We start from the raw sequence: 17,523 nt of genomic DNA on the forward strand, positions 1-17,523 counted from the left end.
GTTACAGCCTCTTAATTATCAACAGAACTTTAGACAAGAGATGTACAACCAAAAATATTGAGAAGAGTTTTTTAAATTACAGGCAAAATAAAAACCCCAGACAAACAAACTTTTCCAACAAAATGTTCAACTTCAGATCAAGCTGATCAAAATGCTTTGCTATGCATGAAATACAGAATTTTTCACAGGAAATTTCTTTTTCAGTGAAAATATATTTCCTATGGTTTTCTTTAGCTACTAGTTCGCAGATGGTCTTTATTAGATACTAATTTCTTAGAAGCAATTAATGAAATACTCCTAAGTCCCTTAGGCTGAAAATTGCACTGGAAAGAATGGAAAAATCATTCGGGTTTCACATGTGTATGTGCTTGGAAAAAGTATATAGGGACCATATTCATTCCAGTTACATAGAAATTACTCAAAACAATGATTGACATTCATTTTATCTGAAGTCATTTGTCTACGCACTTATGCATTGCCAGAGTTAATGCTGATGATATGCTCCAGTTCATTAATAACTGTTTCGAAAATGTGGCTGCAGATCTAAGCTTTCAATGATGGTGGTGAAAGCTGTGGTTTCAAATTGGGGTGTTTCTTTAGCTCATTAGAGATTCAGAAATCTCAACATTTGTGAATTGGTTGCTGTAAAAGTTTAATGGTTTTCATTCTTTTCTAATGTTTATACATGGCAAGATTCCCTAGCCCATAGCTGATATGTACTGTGTAAATGACATCACAGCTTTCCTTCCCTAGCAACTTTTAACCCACCACATTGCTTCTGCCCTCTAAAGCAAATCTTTCTTGGAAGATTTCAGTCTTCAGTTTTACAGCTCTTCCTGAGCACTTCATCAGGACAGGTCTCCATAGAAGGATGAATTTAATTTCCTTTCACCTGTCTTGAATGCTCCTTCTGGAAGATCTGCATCTGCCTGCAGTCTGCACAGGGAAGGGGCATCATGAGAAGGTGGCAAATTGGGGCCGGTCTCACTGCCCCAGGTGGCCCTGGGGAAAACAAGTGAGAGAAAGAGGGGATGCAGCTCCAGTGGGATCCCCTCCCTCCATTAAACGGGTCCTTCCACAAGGGAAGAGCTCTTTCATTCTTTGAGGAATATAATAAATAAGCCCTGCAGCATCCTAGTGAAAAGAAACAGAATTAAATAACAACAGTTAATAAAAGCCTGTGCATTAGCCCAGTATTGCAGTTCGCAATTGAAAGACAGTTAGACAGTCTAAATTAGCATCTTTATTTTCTAATTAGTAGAGCTATCTTCCACCAAAAACCTTCACTTCATTATTTACTTGCCACTGTTTTTCTATAAGATAGTATATTAGATTTCATTTTTACCCCAGGTCCATGTAATTTCCCTGAGTTTAATATTATGAGTTGGTGTAAATGTACATGTTGGTGTAAATGTGTACATTATGAGTTGGTGTAAATGATCTTACCTACGAAGAAAAAAGAAAAATTCAAAAATAACCTTTCAGGACTTCTTGCAGAACAAATGCAATCATTATATCATTTAGTATATAATCAGTTTTGATCTGGGAGTATGTAAGTAACTAGTGTTCAAGTGACTAAACCTCAAATGACTAAAATATTTTTAAAAGTCATTTTGCTTAGTTTTAAACAACTGAGAGTCAATTAAAGCATTTTATTTGTTCACGGCTTTAGAAAATTACATATTCCCCTATCCTACTCACTACAGAAACATCAAAATAGCAGCATACATCATCATGAGCTAGAAAATTTCTCTGTAATATTTTGAAGATATGACAAGATGAATAAATTAATATAGATGAAAATAGATTAATACAGTTAGGACTAAATGGCATGCATGGACTATTTCCAACAAATGAGTCTTATTAAGCCCCTTCCTGAAGCAGTCAATAAAGGTTGTATCATTTTCCTGTTTTAAGGAGTCTGAAAGACATTTTTTCTTGTGAGACTCTACACCAGACACATGTGTTGCAGGGAGGATTACTTCCCTGCAGGATGTGCACATCCTTAAATTCAGATATGGACCTTAGTCTTAAGCTCCTCCACAGCTATTCTCCATTCCCTTCAGGCTTTTCCTCTTCATGAGCACTGAGATGCCAGACACTGATATGAAGACCTTTACATTTTGATCTTTCTCCAGAAATAACTCCAGGGCAGAGTTATGTAGGTTTTCTTTAACCTGTCATAATTGTTGGGAAGCAGGGGATGTAATTTGATTGCCATTGTAACAGAAGAGACAGATAAGAATCACAAAAATTTACAGTCTGAGAAAAAAGGTGAATGGGGAAAAGCAGTTTCTGCTGGATTTTTCTAAATAAACTTTTCTCCCTAGAATACATGGACACATGGAAAACAATGTAAAGGAGACCAATTGGATGACAGGCATGCTAATGCTACCCTAATTTGAAAATTAAATTTGTCTGAAATAGGAAGTCAAATTGAATGCAATTAGAGCAGCCTAAACAAAGAGATGCTTAGAGCCACACTGATTTGTCCTCATCGTCTCTCCCTGTGATGGGTAAAATAACCAGCCTGATTGTAAGTGTACCTTTGGTGAGACAGTGACACACCTTGCGTACTTCTGCTCTGCCCTGCTCTACTGCAGAGTTCACTTCTTCCAAGCTCCTCACTTCTTCATGGGTGAGAAGCCACACTCTTTAACATTAGCCCAATTCGAGGAAGACTAAATTGTAACATGCTACCTACAACAACAACAAAAAAAAAAAAAAAAAAAAAAAAAAAAGAGAAAATAAGAAAAATAAAAAATAAAAAAATTGCTTGGAGTGAAGAAAGATATTCCAGGTTTTAAATTCTTCCATTTGGTAATCTATGCCTTAGTCAGATTCCCTGACAAAGTGAAAATAAACAGTTTATTTTTGTCCTTCTTCCACCACCACACAGTTTCCAAATTATAGATTGAATTTTCAACCATGTTTGATATATGGCATGACTCTGAAAGTGCAAGCTGACAATACAATTTTAAAATAAAGAAAGTTCTTTATTTTTTATCCTTTTTCAGGAAAGTGCAGGAAAGAACTGACATTTTTGTGGTTTCCCACCTCTCCACAAATTGACTAAATGTCAGCAAATGTTATCTACCTCAGTAGATCTGTTACTCTTTTAACAAAGGTTTCTTCTCATAAAAATCAGTGTTGTTATATGTTCATGAACAGCCAATCACTATTAAAATTCATCTGTGTAAGGCTTATCCAGGAGCACCTGTATGCATACTTGATTCAGTGAATAAATAGGGCCCTGTGCCTCCTCATCGCATTTTTGCCTTTTTAAAATTAATTTCTACAGTTTTTGGGAAATGCTCACACTGAACTTACCAATATCCTGTAAAATTTGATTGACACAAAGGCAACTTCCCACTGTATAAAACTGCATTGAATTAGGTCCTTTCTCTGACTCATTTTCCTCTGTCCTGGTTTATGGGGAAAAAAAAAAAAAATGTTTTCCTGCATTGTATTTAACTATTTTCTCTTTCATACTCAGTCTTCTCAGTTAAGTACTTGAAATAACCATGAAAATATATCAAATTATAGGTTATGTTGCTGAAAACAAGCATACCTTGTAAACGTAGATAGGGCTTTGTTCAATGTAGCATTGTTCAATGCTTTTGGAAAAGGGTTCATAAATACATGCACAAGAAGGTTGTTGAGAAACTGCAGTTTGGGGTAAGGCAATACAGGCTACATGGTGATGCAGGTAATATGCAAATTGGTGAGGAAAACCCTTCTGGGATGTGCATGTGATATGAACAATCTTTCCCTGTGCTGATGTCACCCATGACAAAATTCAATCATCCACATGTTCATATGTCCTCTTTCGGTTATTTATTTTTTTTCAAGTTGTCCAGTTCCCTTCTCCACATCATTCAAGATGTGTCTCAAACCCATCAGAATTTTTCCAGCATGTTCATAATTCTTCTGCATACTTTTCTTTCCACTACTCATATGTATTGATCTGTATTTACTCAACATATCATCATGAAGATGTACAAATGTCTCTTGGAAACTACATTTATGCAGGAAGGGTTTGAGGCTCCTTTTTATATTAATAACAGCTTCTTCTCTGGAAAGAACAAAGCTATATAGGTGCTTTTAGTACAGTAACAGACTAGCTGAACAGGTCACAGATGCTGCTGAAATCTTTTTAGCCTCTGATCTCACTCCTCTGTTTATTCCTTGTATTCAGTCATTAAAGACTGAATTCAGAGAGGTTGGTGGATGCCAGCACTGACCTGTTCACCATTATGCTGTAGCTTGGAGCTAAATATGCAGCCTTATTGTTGTCTGTGTGCAAACTAAATTCCATGTTGAGTTATACATAACAACCCATTTCAGTTTTTGTTGTTGTTTGTTTGTTTTAACATCTCAAACCATTTTCTGTCTTTATGGTCTATGTAATCACGAGTATAAATTCACTTGTGATTCAACTGGTTCTTAAGTACTATTACTTTCAATACAGATTAAATAGGGAACTCCATAATGTGACTAACTGACAATAACACAAAAGTGAAGACGTTAACAGACTTTAAATGACTCATATCAGAAGAGAAATATACTGATTTATTTTTCCCCATGTAGCTTTCACTCAGTGTTTTCAGATCAAGAATCACCACAATTCCCTGAATTCTTAATGTATTACCACTAGGCAAAATACACAAATCCTGCTGAAGATAAATTGATAAAGCTGTCATGTAAATGTCCATCAGTGTGCTGTGCTGCGTAGAGTTTGTGTCTTGTTTCAAATATGTATAAAGAAGGGAGAGTTTTACATGGGTTTTTGGAAGCTTTTCATCTTCCCCTTTTTCCCTCTGTGACCAACCAGTAAACCCCTATGGTGGAAGATGTCTCTGTGGAGATGATCAAGAGTGATGTGTCCATGAAGCCCAGGGAACGATGCAGGTGTGTGGCTGCAGTTGTTGTAAAGATGCACAGAGGAGACCTCCTGTATCAACACAAATTACGTCAGCTTCAGATTTACTGCAGATGGAGCACCATCAACTGCCCTCTGGAGGACAGACTGCCTGTCCTGTCAAGCACCACAGCTGTTAAGAGGTAATTAAGCCTACCACCCACACACTCCTTCCAGAAACCGGGGAGATTTCTGTCAGTGAAAGTCCAGGGAAGGCTGACTTTGAACATCCCAAAGGCTGCCAAGTGTGAGACTCAAGACTCTGGATGGGCACAGACAACACTGAGACATTTTATAAAGGCTTGAAAGGGAGGAACAACTCTGATGGCAAACACTACTCCTTCTGTGCCCCCATTTTGAAATGAGACCACTGCCAACACCGCATTACAAGTCCTCACACACCTTTTGAGGCACTCATAGCTCATCTACCATCCAACCTTTCCATCTACATTTCAAGCTCTAGTCACATCATACTTCTAGACAGATAGAAGAGGCCCCAGGAGGATGTTGGTGCAGGATAAAGGGGAAGATACCAGCATACTACTAAATGGAGGACTCCAGCACACATCAAGTCTGAAGAGAAAATTAAAAGGCAAACCAGGGAAGCTCAGATGACTGGAAGCATGAAATGATTTGTTATTCTCTGCATATTCTCTGCACCTTTTCTCAAAGTATTAATTAGTCTCCTGCTCTAACAGGGAGGGAGCGCAGGAGAATGATTCAAACCAAAGAACAATATTGGCAAAGGAACAAATGGGTATACATTGGCTATTAAAAAGCTTAGGCTGGAGTTTAGAAGATGGTTTCTAATTGTCAGAGACAGAAGGTCATCGAGTGGCTTTCCTTATAAAGGCAAGGACAAAAATCTTAATGTCTGTACAACAGAAATGGTGTTTGGGTTTATGAGATTTATTTCATTTACTTATACCATGAATCAGATTCCCTTTGCCCTGATAACAAGACCATGGGAAGATTATACTGAGAGACTTCATTAACACAAGAGCAGTGTTTTGCTGTTGCTGTAATGAAACAGGAGATGACAACATGACTGAAAAGGGAGAGGATTTGAAGTGCTTTTTTGCAGTACAGCTACACCAGAAGAATAACCATGTAAGACAGTCAGAAGACTATTGAAATTAATCTAATTTTCAAAGCCATGTGGATTAGTTGTAGTCAGGGTTCCATACAATTACTGGTACAAAGAATAAATAAATGTGTGTATTTACTCTCATCATTCTTATTTGTGCACTTCTCACGCCTTTATTTTTGCTGCACCAGACATTAACTTGGTTGTTCCCCCACTAGGGCCATATTGTTTTCTTCTGCTGCTATCTTGCAGCTCACCCTGTGGGATTAGACACTGCTGTGGCTATGAGCAGGACAGCAAGTGGGACAGCATTGTCTCCTTTTTATGCTAGTTTATTGGCCAAGCCTTTCTGCTGTCTGTTAGGATAAATACGTGCAGAGTGCTCAGTTTAAGAATGAATACACTCCCTAGAACAATATTTTTTTTTCTCTTTTTTTTTTTTTCCCCTTTTCTCCTGTCCATTGATGTGGTTTCTAAGTATATTGCAAAATATAATAAAATATTGTGTAACTTATAAAGTCCATATAGATATTCAACTGCATTGAAATAATATGAATTAATGACTTTCGGGAGCCGGTAACTCTGCTTTGGAAATAGATCAGCGGTATGCAATACTTCAGATAAGCTTTAAAACATCTGCAGGATTCCAGTTCCATCAGTCCTCTGATGCAGAGAGAGCCCTCCCGAAACAGCATCGTTAACCTGTTTTGTTGCAACCTGTTAACCTGTTTTGTTGCAACAAGTTTTGAAGAAAAACTTGCTTCACCTTTGTCAGTGCTTGTGTCTCATTTGTAGCTGTTTCTTGATGCCTCTGTATGGATATAAGTCATTTAAGGCTCTCAAGACTTAGTACTTCCACAAGACTGTGTTAGAAGTGAATTGACTCTCTACTTTCCTTTTCTGATGTAAATGTTTACAGATATTTCATAAACGAAAGAGTTCAATTTGAATCTTAGAATCATATTATAAAATGCTCCAAATATAATTTTCTGGAAGTAGTAGCATTAGAAAAATTACAAAGTTTATTTGAAATAGTAATGTGATTCCAATTCTCAAGTTAGGAAGCTTCTTTGGAATTACAGTTTATAGGCCATTTATAACAAAATAGTGCATAAAATATTGAAGGAGACAGGTGAAGAGGAAAAAAATTTGGAAGAGAAATCCCCCTTTCCTTCATTTTCTTGAGCAAGAATACACAGATGAGGATTTAAAGAAAAAAAGCAATCTGTGTTACCCAAGAAATGTATTATTTTGAGGCGTTTGTCAAAGTTTGGACTGCACACTGTAATTTGATTATTTAACACTATTTAATAGCAACTGTAATTGGGTTTTAGAGCAAAAGATGGAACACAGCACATGGCTGTAAAAGTGTTTCATTTCCAAACTGCATTTTTTTCATGCTTTCTGCATTGATTCTTTTCCAATTTATGCATTATAAATTATGAAACCAAGGTAATGTTTATACTTATGTCAGTCATAAAATAATGAGTGCATAATAATGAAGTGATACCCAAGCAGGACTGCAGTATTTCATTCAGATGTCATGCTTTAACTTAAATTTGTATGTTTGTTTCTTGGCCCTTTTGCCCTGGCATGTAAGCCTACTTTTTACTTCTCTGTAAACAACATATTTGAGTCCATTAATCTACAGAAACTGGAAAATTTTTACAAGCTTTTGATGGATTTCTGCAGACTGACCAAATGGTCATCTGCTATTTTCCATTGAAAGTGCACCCTTGCAAACTAAGAAATTAGCCAGTAAAATGTTATCAATGGCTTTGCAAAATGAAAGTCATCTACTTCAAAAGGCTTGAGCATTCATTAAAGAAATCTTATGAAAAACCTTTCTCCACAGGCATTCAGTTTGGTAATACTTCTATGTTTGTCTTCCATATTTTTCTGGATATGTATTCTTTTTTATGAACACAGAAGCATTTCCCTGATTTTACAGGTGTTAGTCACGCAAATGAGATTACATAGATTTAGGACTTTTCTTCAAGAGCAAGCTGATGCATGACAGTGATAACATCGCCCTAAAAATTCACTGCATCTGCTGCAAAGTCCTCTGGCTTCTTGTCTTTACTGTGATTTCCATAGCATCATAGAATCACTACGTTTTGAAAAGACCTCCAAGATCATCTGGTCCAACCCCTAGGGACAGTGATGCCATCATCTCCCTGGGCAACCCATCGCAATGCCTGACTACTCTTTCTGAGAATAAATGCCTCCTAATTTCCAACCTAAACCTCCCTGACCAATAAGGTCTCTTTTGAGCCTCCTCTTCTCCAGACTAAACAACCCCACTTCCCTCAGCCACTTCTCACAGTACTTGTGCTCCAGGCCCTTCACCAGCTTCATAGCACTTCTCTGGACATGTTCTAGGGCCTTGATGTCCTTCTCATACTGAGGGACCCAAAACTGAACACAGTACTCAAGGTGAGGCCTCACCAGAGCAGAGTACAGGGGGATGACCACCTCCCTGGTCCTGCTGGCCACACTGTTTCTTATACAAGCCAGGATGCTTTTGGCCTTCTTGGCCACCTGAGCAGTGTGCTCAGGTGGCCAGTTCATGTTCAGGCAAGCATCAACCAACACCACCAGATCCTTTTCCTCTGCACAGCTTTCCAGTCACTCTGTCCCAAGCCTGTAGCACTGTATGGAGTTGTTGTGACCAAAGTGCATGACTTGAGAACAACAGTTGACAACAGTATTTGCATCCACAAAGTTGTATACCAGCATTGGGGATCTAGGATTGAGGTAAAATAATAGAAGGCAGCAGATTTCACTTTATATTTCAAAAGGAGTTGAAAATGAAGTTGGAGTAAGTGAGACACAGGAAATGATAGAAAAGCAGGAACTCGTCATATCATTGAGTTACAAAGTCAATAATTTAATCTCTCACATCCAGTATGTAAATTAAGTAGAAATCCAGTATTGAGTAGAAATCCATTATGTAAATTAAGTAAAATCCAGTATGTAATTAAGTATCCAGTATGAAAATTAAATCATTTCTTTCTGCCAGGATAAGCCCACTGAGGAGTATGTCTTGTGCTCATTTCAGCCCCATGTTTACAGACAATGGGGTCATGCAAGGCACCTGTTTTTTTAGCTGAGATGTGCTAACGGCTTTCACTTCTGGATAGCTACATTTGTGATACTTTACATTTTCCAAAACAAAATATATCCTAACATACTAGTTTTGCCTATTTTTAGTAGTATAGTCTCTAAATATAGGAAACAAAGAAACAACCAAAGAAACAACCAAAGAAAGAATGAATAATCAAAAGTAGTGCACACAGATGGCATGATTAGTGAATCAGAACATAGTGCACCATAGCTTCACACAAAATAACATCCACTGTCAGCAAGGTCTCAGAAGTAAAAACAGCTTGTCACAACTGGAGAGTGCAGCTATGATGGGGACAGGTAATGCCAGGTTCAAAACAGGATCACAAGGAAGATGAACAATAGCTTAAAGATGGCATGGTGGACAGCCTAAATGAAGCAAATTAAGTACTCAGGAGATGTTAATATGAAAGCAGCACCAGGAGCACACTGAAGGCGCAGTGACCTGTATTCCAGAGGCTTTTAAGACCAAGGATTCCTGAAAGCCATGCTGTGCTTTGTTGCAAACCTGATATCTGGTGGCAATGTGCCACTAGAAAGAAACTACATTAGCTCATTTTTAAAAGGGTCATTGGTTTGATTTCATGCTCTCCTATTAACAGGACCAATAAATTAAGAGAAAGAAAAGAAGATTTTAAGACTCAAGGGTGCTCTTCACTGATCCTGTACCACCAAAAATGCATTGTTTAATTGAAGCACATGTGAAACTGGCTACCTGTTTAACTACGTTAAGTGCACAGTTTGTAATCAATGGGCAGCCCCTCATTTGCAGTCAAGTAAACACAAATCTAAGTCAGAAGGACTCTTCTCCATGGCATGAATTGGATTGTTGGTTTTTATGCTGATAAACCTGGGTTGCCTGTGCTGAAGGCAGTTAATTGAATCTTAACTGATTGCCAGATTCCAAAGAATAAATTTGAATTCTTTCACTTATCTTTATCAGAGCATTCTCAGAATAATTCTGCTGCTGCCCCACTTGTCAGTCACCTGATGCCTCATGTTGCAAGCAGCAACTTCTATCTGTCTTCATGTACACACTTTGTCAGTGACTATATATTTTGCTCCAATAGCAATTCTGAAAGTTTTTTATGCCCACTTGCTGGTTTCCATACTTTTCAAAAGCCCATCTTTCAGTCTCTGAGTGCTCAGTACGTTTCTTCACAGCGTAGTACTTATCTATAAGATGGTCTTGGCTTACCTCTGAATGGTTTCAAGAGGATCATGCAGTAACCAGCCTGGCCAACCTCAAACTAATGAAGACTTTAATGGGATTGCTCTCAGCTGGATCTGTCATCATGCTTTGCAACAACAAGAGAACAAGTGGATCTGTTTAGCAGTCACAGTGCACTCAAAACTTGGGACAGTTGATACTGAGCTGAACTCTCTCAAAGTCTGCTTATTGAGACACAGACAACATTTGCTTTTACAGCTTTGTTTTTTTTTTATATTCTGAAAGACATCATTCAGTCAAATTATGAACTGTTTGCAATGAAAAGGTATGTTGCTTTTTTTCTCTGTGCTCCATCTTTCTGTATGTTAATGTGTTTTTATTGCAAGCTAACAGATGCAAAACAGATAGATTTTCACTGAGATAACATAGCTTAGCTTTAATAAAACAAATAGGTGAGTTAAACTGTCACCGAAATTTGTCTCAACATCTAAAACAAAAACACATAAAGCTAAGTACATATGACAGATTTTTGATTCTTAGATAACCCTGTCCTTGTGCTGATTTTCAGTAGCTACCTATAAGCAATTATTGTTTAAAGAACCCAAACATAGTATAAAGTCTTCCCAAGTTAAATTTGTAAAATAGCTGGTGTTTCAGCAGAACAGTGGTGATTGAAGTGCAGATTTCTGGAATAGCTAAATGGCAATGAAGGAGCGTATAGGAAACACTATTTGCAGCAAAGATAACAAATATTTAACAAGGATAGAAATTGCCTTGTGACACTCAAGAGAACATCTCTAATTCGTGTAATGGGTCTCTCCAGTGATGGCTTTAATGTTAGAGGGAGAAAAGGAACATTGAAATATCCCATATTTAATTTTCACTGGAATGGGTTGCTCTTCTTGCAGTTCATCACTTCCAGCAGAACATTAATCATGATAGCTGAGGTTAAGCATGGCAACTCCCTCCTGGTGCTCCATGCCTGCTCTGGATAGGCAATATAACTCACTTGTTTCTTTCAAATTGACCTGCCAGTTCTCTGTTCCAGCTGGCCACCTCTGCTGACTGAAAAGATGGAGATGAACAGAAGGGCCCTTTTCTGCATTGCATTCCACCACAAATTTACAGCCAAGGGCTGTGCCTAGGGTGGTGGAGCCCTGCTGTGCAGTGCAGGAAAAGGCTCGCAGTGTAGCTTCATTCAGGCTGAGAGAGAAGACTCCACTGGCTGTGCATAGTGTGAAGGGGATCACAAAGCCACCTTGGGGTCTCCCAGCTGCTGTTAGCCCCACATCACTCAGCACCTCTTCCTCTTCTAGCTGAAGTTTTCCTGATTTGAGCATCTTTTAACATTCAGTATCAGCCCTACCTATTCACTTACTTAGCAGTCTAGCAAAAGTCTTTACACCAATAAGGCACTGAGTTTATTATGTTGCAGTAGTTAATTTGCAAGAACACCTGTCTGTGGCTTATCTCCCTTGTTCAACCAACATGTCAATACTTGACAATTTTAGAAAAAGCCATCACATGCACAAACTCATTTCAAATGCATTTGAATATTTTTATGGCATTGCATGTACTGAACTTACTTATTTTTCTTCACAATAAAAAAGAGGTTCCAAAACAAACAAACAAAACATTAAAAGAGTATGAATTCTGCCAAGGTAACTCAGGCTGCCTGGACTTTCCATGGCTTTTCTCTGTTTCTCTTTTCTGTGGATTCAAGCTACTTTCCACCCTTACATCCTAAAAAGTAGTTGAGCTCAAAATAGCAGTGTAAAACAATACATTAAAAATGGGCAGTGCATGGAGCCTTATGGCACACTCTTATTAATGAACTTTTAGAAGTGAGTGAAAAAGACTTAAGCAAAAATTAGGTTAACCAAATAAAGAGGCACAGTTTGTGTGTGACAAATTTCAAAAAGTTGTAATCCATGAATTAATACATTTTATCAGGTCTAGGAATCTCCCACAGGAGAGTAGTTTATTCTAACATTTCTCAGTTTTACCTACCTTTTTTACCATACCTTCTAAATACAAATAACTTGATGATTTTGGTAACAGCTTTACCTGGTTTCTAATCTAATGCACTATCAATGATTCATTATTAACAAATATTATGAAACTATTTGCACTGAAATACTGCCCAAAATAAAATAAGGGCCTTAATCCCTAGACATAACTCCAAAGAAATAAACCTTGGATAGATTTATGTTTTTTAAGACTGAGCAATCACTAACGAGCTGAAACAGCTTTTGTCAGATCTGATGATTTCTGTCAAGCTCTTTGAAAAGCAATGACTTCTCTTCTTTCTCTAATCACCCAGCCTATGCTTAGAATTCCATCTGAGCATCAAGCATTCAAAAATTAGGACAACAACAAGCAATAACATGATATATTGTTTTCTATTTGTATGTCAGTAACTCGATCAAGGTGTAGCACAACGTCTTTAAAGCAACCATGAAAAATATTTGTCCTTCCTGCAATATCAGCCTGCTTGTTATCATTTTGCAAAAAGAAAACTCTTTAGCTTCCTTTCATTTAAAGGAAAGTAGTTGCAGATATTCAGTGCTATAATTAATTACATTGTGTGTAATACCTACATCCTACAATGAGTTATGCAGAAAGTTAAGAAAAGAAAGGACTTCCCTTAAAGACATTTTTACCATAGCAGCATTTTACAGGAATAGACTGGTAATACAGCATCCTTCACAGATTTTTAATATATATATATTTTTTTTTTCCCACAGATTCCATTGCATCACTGTATTTTCAGTATTTTCACAGAGAGAGCTCCAAGTGGACATTACATAAACATTCCTGAATATGGCAAGCAGGAGAGGATGTAAAAATATACACTGTTGTACTGAGTCAGAAAAAGGGGTTGTGTAGCTCTGTTTTCAGTCTCCAATCCAAAAAAAAAAAAAAAAAAAAAAAAAGCCTTAGTGAATCCCTGAAAATCGGAGGAAACTTCCACCAACTGGATGGAGTAGAAAGAGATACAGAGAGTTTGATTGTATGTTTTCTCTTGGAAAACAAATCTGGTGTTACTGCTAATGGATTATTTTAGCATTTTTAGAGTAGTGTCTAAGAAGACAAACGTGTTTTCATTCTAAGCTGTCCAAAAAGAACAAAAAAAACACAGCTCAGAATTACTTGAGGAAGAGCTGCTTCTATGGCAGGCATTTCATGAATACCTTCATAATGATGGAGAAATCTGAGCCACTCATGCTCATTAGCTGTCTTGCCCAGACACTCATGGATACAGTTTGTTTAAAATAAACACCTTAATTACTGGGGTCTTGGCACAGGGTAGTGAGAGGGAGGTGTGAGGGGGAGGGATTCAGTGGCTCAAAGAGGAAGTCTGGTGGCTGTCCAAATGATGACAGCAGCCTCTGTTGCAAGGGTTGTTGCATTGACATCTTCATCTGAGTTGAGAAACCCCCCAAATGGCTGTTCTACTGTGTTCTTATAGCCCTGTGGTTATATATACAGGCTATATCTATGGGGGTCTGTGGTGCTGTGTGACCACCCCAGCATGTGCATGATCCCCCACTATTGTCTTTACTTGCAAACATCTCCTATGTAACCCAAATAAGAGAGGCTACCCTGCCAGGTTATTTCTGAGTCTGCAGAAAGTTTCCCTTGTCCACTTAAAAGTGTCTGATCAGTGAACAGTTGATCATTTCTGCAGCAGGAACAGCCTGGGAATCCCTGATCTGTCCACCTGTTGTGAAATCAATGCATTTACACATATAAGTGTGGGGATCATGCACAGCAGGAACTACCTGCGACAATGTCTGGGATGGTCTGAAGTTCCTACCTGGAGAGCTGCTGCAGCAATCTGCCAAACATCTAATTCTGAGGGTGGCAGGGAGCTGAGCACCTGGTTCCACACTGGCCCCTTGCTTGTGGTTACCCTAGTGTCCTACTGTCCCCATGTCCCAGTGTCCCACCCCTGATGATGACATCTGGATGCTCCTTGCCCACACAGGGAGATGGTGACTTCAGTGAGTCATACAGTGAAAAATGAAAATCTAGCTGAGAAGACAATCTGCAGTGGCGAAGGATGAATACTCATCCATCAAGATAAAGAAGTAAACCATGGCTGTGTTTTCATTAATTCTGAAATGCAGTTAAGGAATGACTGCATTTACATCTATACGTATAAATATGTGTACACACACGTTCTAAGGCCTCCATAGGTTATGTATCAAACATATTAAGGAATTAAACAGAGGAAATAAAACAAAACAACACAAAACAAAAAAAGACCATTTTTACTTTAAATAAAGTTTCCAATACAAAATTTTGCAGGGTAACTTTGTATTGTAATCCATCCCAGGAGTTTTTAAGTTAATTTCTGTTGCAGTTGTACAAATAGTTTCTAAACTTGCAGTGAAATAGTTTTATACCTGTAAAAGATGGAGAAGAGCCTAGTACATACCAAGGTATTAAACAAAATCCAAACTGAATGAATTAATGAAGCTTGACAAAATACCTTTTCTCATCAGTTGAAGAATACACCCCTATTGAAAAGGTATTTCAGTACAACAGTGTACCTACCAGTGATGTTGCAGCATCAAAGTCATGGCAAGTTGATGTGAATTTTGTGTTCTTGGTTAAATCAATATTCTCATTTAGAATAACTCAATGAAACATAGAGAGCACCTAAACTTAAAAAGTGATAGAACAGTGGATGTGTTTTAAATATTGATGAAAATGCAGATGTAATGGAGAGAGAATCAAAGCATCAGGAAGCTAAGTGTTTTCATTAAAGTATCATCATAGCAAAGTAATAAAATATTTTTGTTTTTTATTTTTAGGTTCTGGACTTGAATAATAGCAGGAGCCCCATGTCTTATTCTGGCTATATTCTATAATTAGATATAAGGCCTGTAATTATTAATACTGAAGAGGTTATATCCTATTTTATTGGCATTCCTACTATATTAATGCAGGAGGTCACAAGCAGGAAGATACTTTTGAAGAAAATCTGCTATTGATATTGATTTCTGTTAATTTTTGTATACATATAGAGCAAATGCACAGTTCTCTGAAAAGATACTCTGCACAATTACTTTCTTCTTTCTCCACTTCCATGTCTGACCTCAAAATCTGTAATTGCTGACTTTCCCTTTGCAGCTGGTGAAGAACAGGAACTCATTGCCCTGACAGATTGGTTATAGCTGCCTTCACACCTTTCTCCTATATACTGCAAATTTCAAGTGTGACAATCATCTCCTTCATAAGGAAAACATATTATACTGATTCTGCATAATATGCAGAACATTGTATATAACAAATATACACAAAACCCTGATTTTTACATGTTTGTTTATCACATCCAGGATAATTTTGTTCTCACAACTGCAGATTGTTATGAGATATGAAATAAGGACTATGTAGGTTAAATCAAATCAACATTAGATTTTACATGTAAAATTATGGTTCTGCAAAATTGAGTTACAGTAAGGTGTGTTTCCAGACCATCTGTTCTAAATCAAATGCAATTTTTTTGCCAAAAGGCCAAATTCCTTTTTTCTATTTTTTATTTTTGGACATTTTTTATTTTTGTATATGGACAGAACAGAAAGTATATTTGTACATGGACAGACAGTAAATGTATACATGCTGCAGTTACTATTTGTATTTAATGCTTAGGTTCTGCAAAAGTTTGCATCATGGTATAAATTGAAGAAAAACTAATTTAGCTATGATTTAATTCTGTTAGTATTTCTATTATTTTTTCCAGGGTTTAGTAGATATAAAGTATTCTAAATGTTTAAACTGTAGATTTATTTTTTTTTCCGAATATTTGAAATTCTCGTTTGTTTAAATTAGTTTTGATTTTCAAGTCTTACTTGAAGTACAAGTAAATTTTGAAAGGTTTCAAGTGAACCTTGAAAATCAAACACTTTTTTTTTCACATTTTAATTGATATAGAGTAATCTGTATGCAGCACTTTTACATCCTGTGTTTTAAATGTTCTCAGAGTCTGCTAGTGATATATTAAAATCACACTAAAAACAGAAAGTACCAGAAGAAAAGAATGGTCTACTTTTTAATTTCATGTAGTCAGAGAAAACACACATGAGTAACCTTAGAAAATATGGAGTGTGTTAGGAAAATTTCAGGGAAACGTAGAAGTGAGAAATTTGTCACAAAAAGAATATATATATATATAGATAGATAGATAGATATACATATATCTATATATGATATATATATATCAAACTTTATATATCATCAAATATATCAAACAAAAATATATCAACTTATATGTCAGTATATCAATAAATTATATCAAACAAAAATGTATCAACTTTAGTTAGTTCTTTGTGCCTTTAGTGGGAGTCCAGAGCAGGTATTTTGGTCAAAATGAAAGCAGAAAAGACCTCCTTTCTCTAGTGCTTATGCTTCACACCTGAAACGTAGAACATATGCTCCAATAATGTCTATTTAAAATAGAGCTGCTCCAGTAGGAATGTGAAATGCAAAACAGATGCACCTTTGATCTCAGCCTGGCTGCTGTAGACTGAAGCTATTAATACACCATGACCAAAAGCTGCTGTAATGAAGATGTTGGGGGCCAGTACAATACTGAGGAGGTTCTCTTCTCAGCTGTGGGAAATAGTGAAAAGTTTAATCTTTGTCCTGATGAGGCAGCGGAGAATACCTACATAGCACACATGTATAAATATATGTATACAGAGAGAGATGAGTGTTTTGCACAAGGAAACTGTTCTGAGACACCACTAACTGTGAGAAATAGAACAGAACTTGGAATTGCCTGCTGAGAGCATTGAAACACCACTGGGAACCCTGGGAAGGAGGGGAAGGCAGAATGCTCGGAGAAAGAAAGAGACCCCCAGAGTGCATAATGTACTCCATGAATATTAAAAACATCTTCCAGCAATCAGTCTCTATCTTGTCTTGCAGTCCATTTTTCCTCTCTTTTCTTCAAATCACTAACTTGACAGCTGTGTGGTGTATTCTGATTTTCACCTCACAATGAGCATGCCTTTCTACATTGGTCTTTAGGACATACTTTCTCTTCTCACTTCAGAATATCACTTCCTTTCTACCACTTCTTCCTCTTTTGATTCTATTACTTATGCTTTGCTCCTTTTCAGATTAGATTTGAACATGTTTCATCATTTAACATTTCCAGCAATTTCAGAGTCTCGTGAACAGAGTCCTTAGAGGATACCTATTGTC

At 37.1% G+C, this 17,523-nt stretch overlaps 2 long non-coding RNA genes across 2 annotated transcripts; one reads left to right on the plus strand and one right to left on the minus strand.

Moving 5' to 3' along the window:
* Positions 1-1,707: 1,707 nt before the first annotated feature.
* On the minus strand, positions 1,708-10,359 carry LOC311427190. The gene is made up of 4 exons (XR_014687246.1): positions 10,333-10,359; positions 3,331-3,425; positions 2,569-2,700; positions 1,708-2,177 (listed from the first exon to the last, which is right to left on the minus strand). It is a non-coding gene; the product is annotated as an uncharacterized lncRNA (long non-coding RNA).
* A 138-nt stretch (positions 10,360-10,497) lies between these two features.
* Positions 10,498-16,046, plus strand: LOC311427189. Its single transcript, XR_014687245.1, has 3 exons — positions 10,498-10,630; positions 13,053-13,131; positions 14,297-16,046. It is a non-coding gene; the product is annotated as an uncharacterized lncRNA (long non-coding RNA).
* Positions 16,047-17,523: the final 1,477 nt, after the last annotated feature.

This window comes from Aythya ferina, assembly GCF_964211825.1.
Source record: "Aythya ferina genome assembly, chromosome: Z".
NCBI lineage: Eukaryota > Metazoa > Chordata > Aves > Anseriformes > Anatidae > Aythya > Aythya ferina.